Raw genomic sequence first — 6,989 nt, 5'->3', positions numbered from 1 at the left:
GGAGCCGTGTATGCTGGAGGTGAGGTCACGGAGACACCAAAGGCACCAGAGACGCTGCGTGGGTCGGTGATGATATCGGAATTCAGGACAGAATCTAAACTTGTTTGGGCTTTTAATCACCTATAAAGTGCATTTATTGTTACCATCTGCACCATTATTTGCTATATTCTTTTCGAGGTATATTCCTGATGATCTCTCTGTTGAAGGCGAAAATAAGATGTTATCTTCCATTAAACGGGGAATGGATGGAAGGGAAGTAAACATAATTATACCACTGTATAAACATTAGTAAGACCACACCTTGAATATGGAGTACAATTTTGGGCACCACTCCAAAAAAAAAAAATATGGAACCAGAGAAAGTGCACAGAAGAGCCACCAAATTAATAAAGGGGATGGACAAACTAACTTATGAGGAGAGGCTAGCTAAATTAGATTTCTTTACTTTAGAAAAGAGGCGTCTAAGAGGGGATATGATAACTATATACAAATATATTCGGGGACAATACAAGGAGCTTTCAAATGAACTATTCATCCCACAGGCAGTACAAAGGACTCGGGGCCATCCCTTAAGGTTGGAGGAAAGGAAATTTCACCAGCAACAAAGGAAAGGGTTCTTTACAGTGAGGGCAGTTACAATGTGGAATTCCTTACCCATGGAGACTGTGATGGCAGATACAATAGATTTGTTCAAAAAAGGTTGGACATCTTTTTAGAAAGGAAAGTTATACAGGGATATACCAAGTATACATTGTAAGGATGTTGACCCAGGGAGTAATCTGATTTCAAAGGACTCAGGGTCACCCCTTAAGGTTGGAGGAAAGGAGATTTCACCAGCAACAAAGAAAAGGGTTCTTTACAGTAAAGGCAGTCATGAATCACTGAGCTACTGATTGAGCCACATGTGCTGAAGCAGGAATATCCTGAAAACCTGACCTGCTGGTGGCCCTTGAGGTCTGGAGTTGGCCACCCCTGCACTACATGGTAGTTAAGGTGCAACGTGATAGTGGTGTGTGGTTTAATTATGTAGGTTTTGGTAGTGGTCTCCCCGTCCCCTGCCCGTGTATTACTGGGGTGGGGACACTGGACGTGGCTTTGCGATGTTGTAGAGAGGAAGTGCTCTGTACACTGTGGTTTCCGCACACACACCGGATGGAGCGCCCTTATATTTAGAGCAGGGATCTGAGGTTGTCTCTCTGTAGCTGTGCAAAGCTCCTGAGTGTCTGCGCCTGAAACGAGTCCCCTGTACATCATGAGAGCCCACCTGCTCTGTGCGCTCACTCTCTTACTGCTGACTGCCATGGTCCTTGGTAATGTGAGTATTTGGGCTGGTGGGAGGAATAAATAGTTTGCTTGTGACTTATCACCCCACAAACAAACATGAGGGAGAGACCTGAGAGACCTTATATCCAACATTCCCACAGCTTCTCACCCTACCAGTTCTCCTGCGTCTATCCCAAGAGTTTAGAAAGAAGAAAATCTCTAAAATACCTGAAATATTGTTGAAATGCATTTTCTACTCGGGGTCTGACACTATGTAGCAAATAAATATCAACCATATTTCAAGTATTTGAGTGCCCAGAGACCTTCTTCTGTGTTATGATAACGATGAGGGGCTTCTTGTCTTGAAGTCCCTGGTAACCTTTGCAAAGTTCCGACCCAAGAGTTTCCACATCCCGTGTCAGGATATTTCCCCGCAGCCAGGGCACTGCTCCCGTCATAGCCACAGCCCTTCCCCACGCAGGGTTTTATATATATATATACACACACACACACACACACACACACACACATACGTGTATATATATATATATATATATATATATATATAACAGGATACATAATATCAGTGCTGAGGGGAGGAAACATAATAACACCCAACTTATCTAGGCTGCAAATAAAACTGAGTTTCGCACATACACACACATACACACACACACACACACACACACACACACACACATACACACACACACACACAGACACACACACACCATTGCAGCTGTGGTTTTGTGATAAATGAGAGTGAGAAGGTGCAGCTGGCACACACAGTGCCGTGGCTGCGTGTGTGTCAGTGTGTGCATCAAGAGAGAGGAAATGACACACCCATATCCAGCGCCCCTCAAACTCCCCTGTGCTGTGATCTCCAGCGCACGGACATGCGCAGAGGGTACCAGGCGGAAGTAGATTGCTGCGGGTAACAGCCCACAGCTGCAATGTTATACATATAGATGTACATGGATTTGTACACGTGTAATCCAAGTGGATTTAGAGGTTTGCGTGACGCGGGGGGACTCTGGCTCTGCGTGACATGGGGGGAGGGGGGCCTCTTGCTGTGTGACATACGTGCATTGACGAGGGTGGGTTTTTCTGTAAAATGTCCTGAATTCTCTTTCCATCGATTAACCCCGCACCACAGCGTTCTGGTCTCAGCACATAAGAAGAATCGTTTATTTTGAAGATAAATACTCACATACAAAAATAGTACAAAATGGCGGCGGCGTTCAAATAAATTAGAATATCCTCAAAAATGGTTGCATAATATGTTTCTGAGTGGAATCCTTGTATTCGGTCTTAATATCATGATACAACTTCTCTCCTTCATCTCCTGGTGCTAACCCATCTCTCTCACATCCTTCTGGTGTAATCCCTCTGTTCTCCTCCTGGTGTAATCCCTCTGTTCTCCTCCTGGTGTAATCCCTCTGTTCTCCTCCTGGTGTAATCCCTCTGTTCTCCTCCTGGTGTAATCCCTCTGTTCTCCTCCTGGTGTAATCCCTCTGTTCTCCTCCTGGTGAAATACCTCTGTTCTCCTCCTGGTGAAATACCTATGTTCTCCTTGGTGTAATCCCTCTGTTCTCCTCCTGGTGTACTCCCTCTGTTCTCGGTGTAATCCCTCTGTTCTCCTCCTGGTGTAATCCCTCTGTTCTCCTCCTGGTGTACTCCCTCTGTTCTCCTCCTGGTGCACTCCCTCTGTTCTCCTCCTGGTGTACTCCCTCTATTCTCCTTCTGGTGAAATCCCTCTGTTCTCCTCCTGGTGTAATCCCTCTGTTCTCCTCCTGGTGTAATCCCTCTGTTCTCCTCCTGGTGTAATCCCTCTGTTCTCCTCGTGGTGCACTCCCTCTGTTCTCCTCCTGGTGTAATCCCTCTGTTCTCCTTCTGGTGAAATCCCTCTGTTCTCCTCCTGGTGTACTCCCTCTGTTCTCCTCCTGGTGTAATCCGTTTTCCTCCTGGTGCACTCCCTCTGTTTTCCTCCTGGTGTAATCCCTCTGTTCTCCTCCTGGTGTAATCCCTCTGTTCTCCTCCTGGTGTAATCCCTCTGTTCTCCTCCTGGTGTAATCCTTCTGTTCTCCTCCTGGTGTAATCCTTCTGTTCTCCTCCTGGTGTAATCCCTCTGTTCTCCTCCTGGTGTAATCCCTCTGTTCTCCTCCTGGTGTAATCCCTCTGTTCTCCTCCTGGTGTAATCCCTCTGTTCTCCTCCTGGTGTAATCCCTCTGTTCTCCTCCTGGTGTAATCCCTCTGTTCTCCTCCTGGTGTAATCCTTCTGTTCTCCTCCTGGTGTAATCCTTCTGCTCTCCTCCTGGTGTAATCCCTCTGTTCTCCTCCTGGTGTAATCCCTCTGTTCTCGGTGTTATCCCTCTGTTCTCCTCCTGGTGTAATCCCTCTGTTCTCCTCCTGGTGTAATCCCTCTGTTCTCCTTCTGGTGTAATCCCTCTGTTCTCCTCCTGGTGTAATCCCTCTGTTCTCCTCCTGGTGTAATGCCTCTGTTCTCCTCCTGGTGTAATCCCTCTGTTCTCCTCCTGGTGTAATCCCTCTGTTCTCCTCCTGGTGTAATCCCTCTGTTCTCCTCCTGGTGTACTCCCTCTGTTCTCGGTGTTATCCCTCTGTTCTCCTCCTGGTGTAATCCCTCTGTTCTCCTCCTGGTGTAATCCCTCTGTTCTCCTCCTGGTGTAATCCCTCTGTTCTCCTCCTGGTGTACTCCCTCTGTTCTCCTCCTGGTGTACTCCCTCTGTTCTCCTCCTGGTGTAATCCCTCTGTTCTCCTCCTGGTGAAATCCCTCTGTTCTCCTCCTGGTGTACTCCCTGTTTTCCTCCTGGTGTAATCCCTCTGTTCTCCTCCTGGTGTAATCTCTCTGTTCTCCTCCTGGTGTAATCCCTCTGTTCTCCTCCTGGTGTAATCCTTCTGTTCTCCTCCTGGTGTAATCCCTCTGTTCTCCTCCTGGTGTAATCCCTCTGTTCTCCTCCTGGTGTAATCCCTCTGTTCTCCTCCTGGTGTAATCCCTCTGTTCTCCTCCTGGTGTAATCCTTCTGTTCTCCTCCTGGTGTAATCCCTCTGTTCTCCTCCTGGTGTAATCCCTCTGTTCTCCTCCTGGTGTAATCCCTCTGTTCTGCTCCTGGTGTAATCCTTCTGTTCTCCTCCTGGTGCAATCCTTCTGTTCTCCTCCTGGTGTAATCCCTCTGTTGTCCTCCTGGTGTAATCCCTCTGTTCTCCTCCTGGTGTAATCCCTCTGTTCTCCTCCTCGTGTAATCCCTCTGTTCTCCTCCTCGTGTACTCCCTGTCTTCTGTCCTTTCTCTATTCACCCTGCTAGATATTTATATGGTTCCATGTACCTTTCAGACCACTCTAGGCCATGGGGAACTACCCACGCCTCCATACAGGGGAATCCTCAGCATATTACAGTAACTGTCTCTGTTGGCCTTTTCCCAGACATCTCAAAACAGCCTAATCTATCCATAGATTCTGGTTGTTAAAATAAATTAGGCACACCTCTTTTACTTACAATATGTCACTTGTAACTGAATCTACTTAATATTCCAAAGAAAGAAAGAACCATTGCAAAATCAGACAATTTACTGTATACTTGGCATTTTGTCCTCATACATATTACAATCTAATAAAATCACTGAACGGTATTTCTTACAGTCAGGTGATTCTCCGGCGAGAAATAATACAGACCATACTCAGAGCGTGGCACCGCCCCCCTGCTCCACCGCCTCACTGCTCACCGTCTTATCGCTGTCCATATTTTACCACATCCTGAGCAACTGATACCCTGAGGGATGGAAAGCGCCACCAACCTGCTGACCACAGCCTGCCTCATCCCTACATGGATCTTCAGCCTGACAAGAAATGACGGTCCGGTGACCAGACAGTCCTAAGAGCTGAATCCTGGGATCTTCCATGCTTTGATAACCACTCCCGTCTTTCTCTCTCCCCCCCCCCCCCCCACCCACCCCCCTATGCGGGGCAATATGCAGGTGGATTTACTGAATCAAATAAAGATTATTTTTCACCAAATTGTTTTCTTTTTGATTTCTGAACAAAACAGTGTTTTGATTGGAAGTCCATTTGAAGATTAGTGACACCTCCCTCTTGTGTGATAAGACAGTCACCCGGGGAGGACACTCATCACTCCAGTGATGGTGCCTTCCGATGAATTAGACTGCCCTCCAGTGAGAAGGGTTGCCGAGCAGCTTCTCCCAAAATACTGGACACAATGGCAAAAGGTGTGACGCTTTCGAGAAACACACACACTCACCATTCCATGCTGTTTCCTCCTCTCCTTGTCCCCACCCCCAGACTCCTGACATATCCTCCCGAATGGAGGAAGCTGGCCAGCCCTCTAGCAACAGCCCTGCTCTCTCCCTGCTCAGGGAAGTTCACCGGCCCCCCAAGCCGGTCAGGTCGCTATGTCCAGAGAGGTAATACGGTATACACATACACACCCAGAGAGGTAATACCGGTATACACATAGATGTCCAGAGAGGTAATACTGGTATACTCATACATGTCCAGAGAGGTAATACCGGTATACACATACACGCCCAGAGAGGTAATACCGGTATACACATACACGCCCAGAGAGGTAATACCGGTATACACATACACGCCCAGAGAGGTAATACCGGTATACACACACACGCCCAGAGAGGTAATACCGGTATACACACACACGCCCAGAGAGGTAATACCGGTATACACATACACGCCCAGAGAGGTAATACCGGTATACACATACACACCCAGAGAGGTAATACCGGTATACACATACACACCCAGAGAGGTAATACTGGTATACACATACACGCCCAGAGAGGTAATACCGGTATACACATACACGCCCAGAGAGGTAATACCGGTATACACATACATGTCCAGAGACGTAATACCACTATACTCATACATGTCCAGAGAGGTAATACCGGTACACACATACATACCCAGAGAGGTAATACCACTATACACATACACGCCCAGAGAGGTAATACCGGTATACACATACACGCCCAGAGAGGTAATACCACTATACACATACACGCCCAGAGAGGTAATACCGTTATACACAGTGGTCGACAAATCACCAAAAAATCTACTCGCCGAACAAAAAAATCTACTCGCCACCTAGTACCAAACGTGTGCTGCTTGGGCCAATAGGAGCTCGCCACGATGTTAAATCCACTCGCCCGGGGCGTGCAAATGTATAGGTTTGTCGAACACTGGTTATACACATACATGCCCAGAGAGGTAATATCGGTATACACATACACGCCCAGAGAGGTAATACCGGTATACACATGCACTCCCAGAGAGGTAATACCGTTATACACATACACGCCCAGAGAGGTAATACCGGTATACACATACACGCCCAGAGAGGTAATACCGGTATACACACACATGCCCAGAGAGGTAATACCGGAATACACATACACGCCCAGAGGGGTAATACCGGTATACACATACACGCCCAGAGAGGTAATACCGGTATACACATACACGCCCAGAGGGGTAATACCGGTATACACATACACGCCCAGAGAGGTAATACCGGTATACACGTACACGCCCAGAGAGGTAATACCGGTATACACATACACGCCCAGAGAGGTAATACCGGTATACACATACACACACCCAGAGAGGTAATACCGGTATACACATACACGCCCAGAGAGGTAATACCGGTATACACATACACACCCAGAGAGGT

General features: G+C 47.5%; 1 long non-coding RNA gene across 1 annotated transcript; it reads left to right on the top strand.

The window, feature by feature from the left end:
• The first annotated feature begins 986 nt into the window (after positions 1–986).
• LOC142496883 (uncharacterized) lies at positions 987–5,296 on the top strand. The gene is made up of 2 exons (XR_012802127.1): positions 987–1,315; positions 4,922–5,296. It is a non-coding gene; the product is annotated as an uncharacterized LOC142496883 (long non-coding RNA).
• Positions 5,297–6,989: the final 1,693 nt, after the last annotated feature.

The sequence above is a fragment of the Ascaphus truei genome, chromosome 6, assembly GCF_040206685.1.
Source record: "Ascaphus truei isolate aAscTru1 chromosome 6, aAscTru1.hap1, whole genome shotgun sequence".
In the NCBI taxonomy this organism is placed as follows: domain Eukaryota; kingdom Metazoa; phylum Chordata; class Amphibia; order Anura; family Ascaphidae; genus Ascaphus; species Ascaphus truei.
This window is presented reverse-complemented; position numbering and strand designations above follow the sequence as displayed.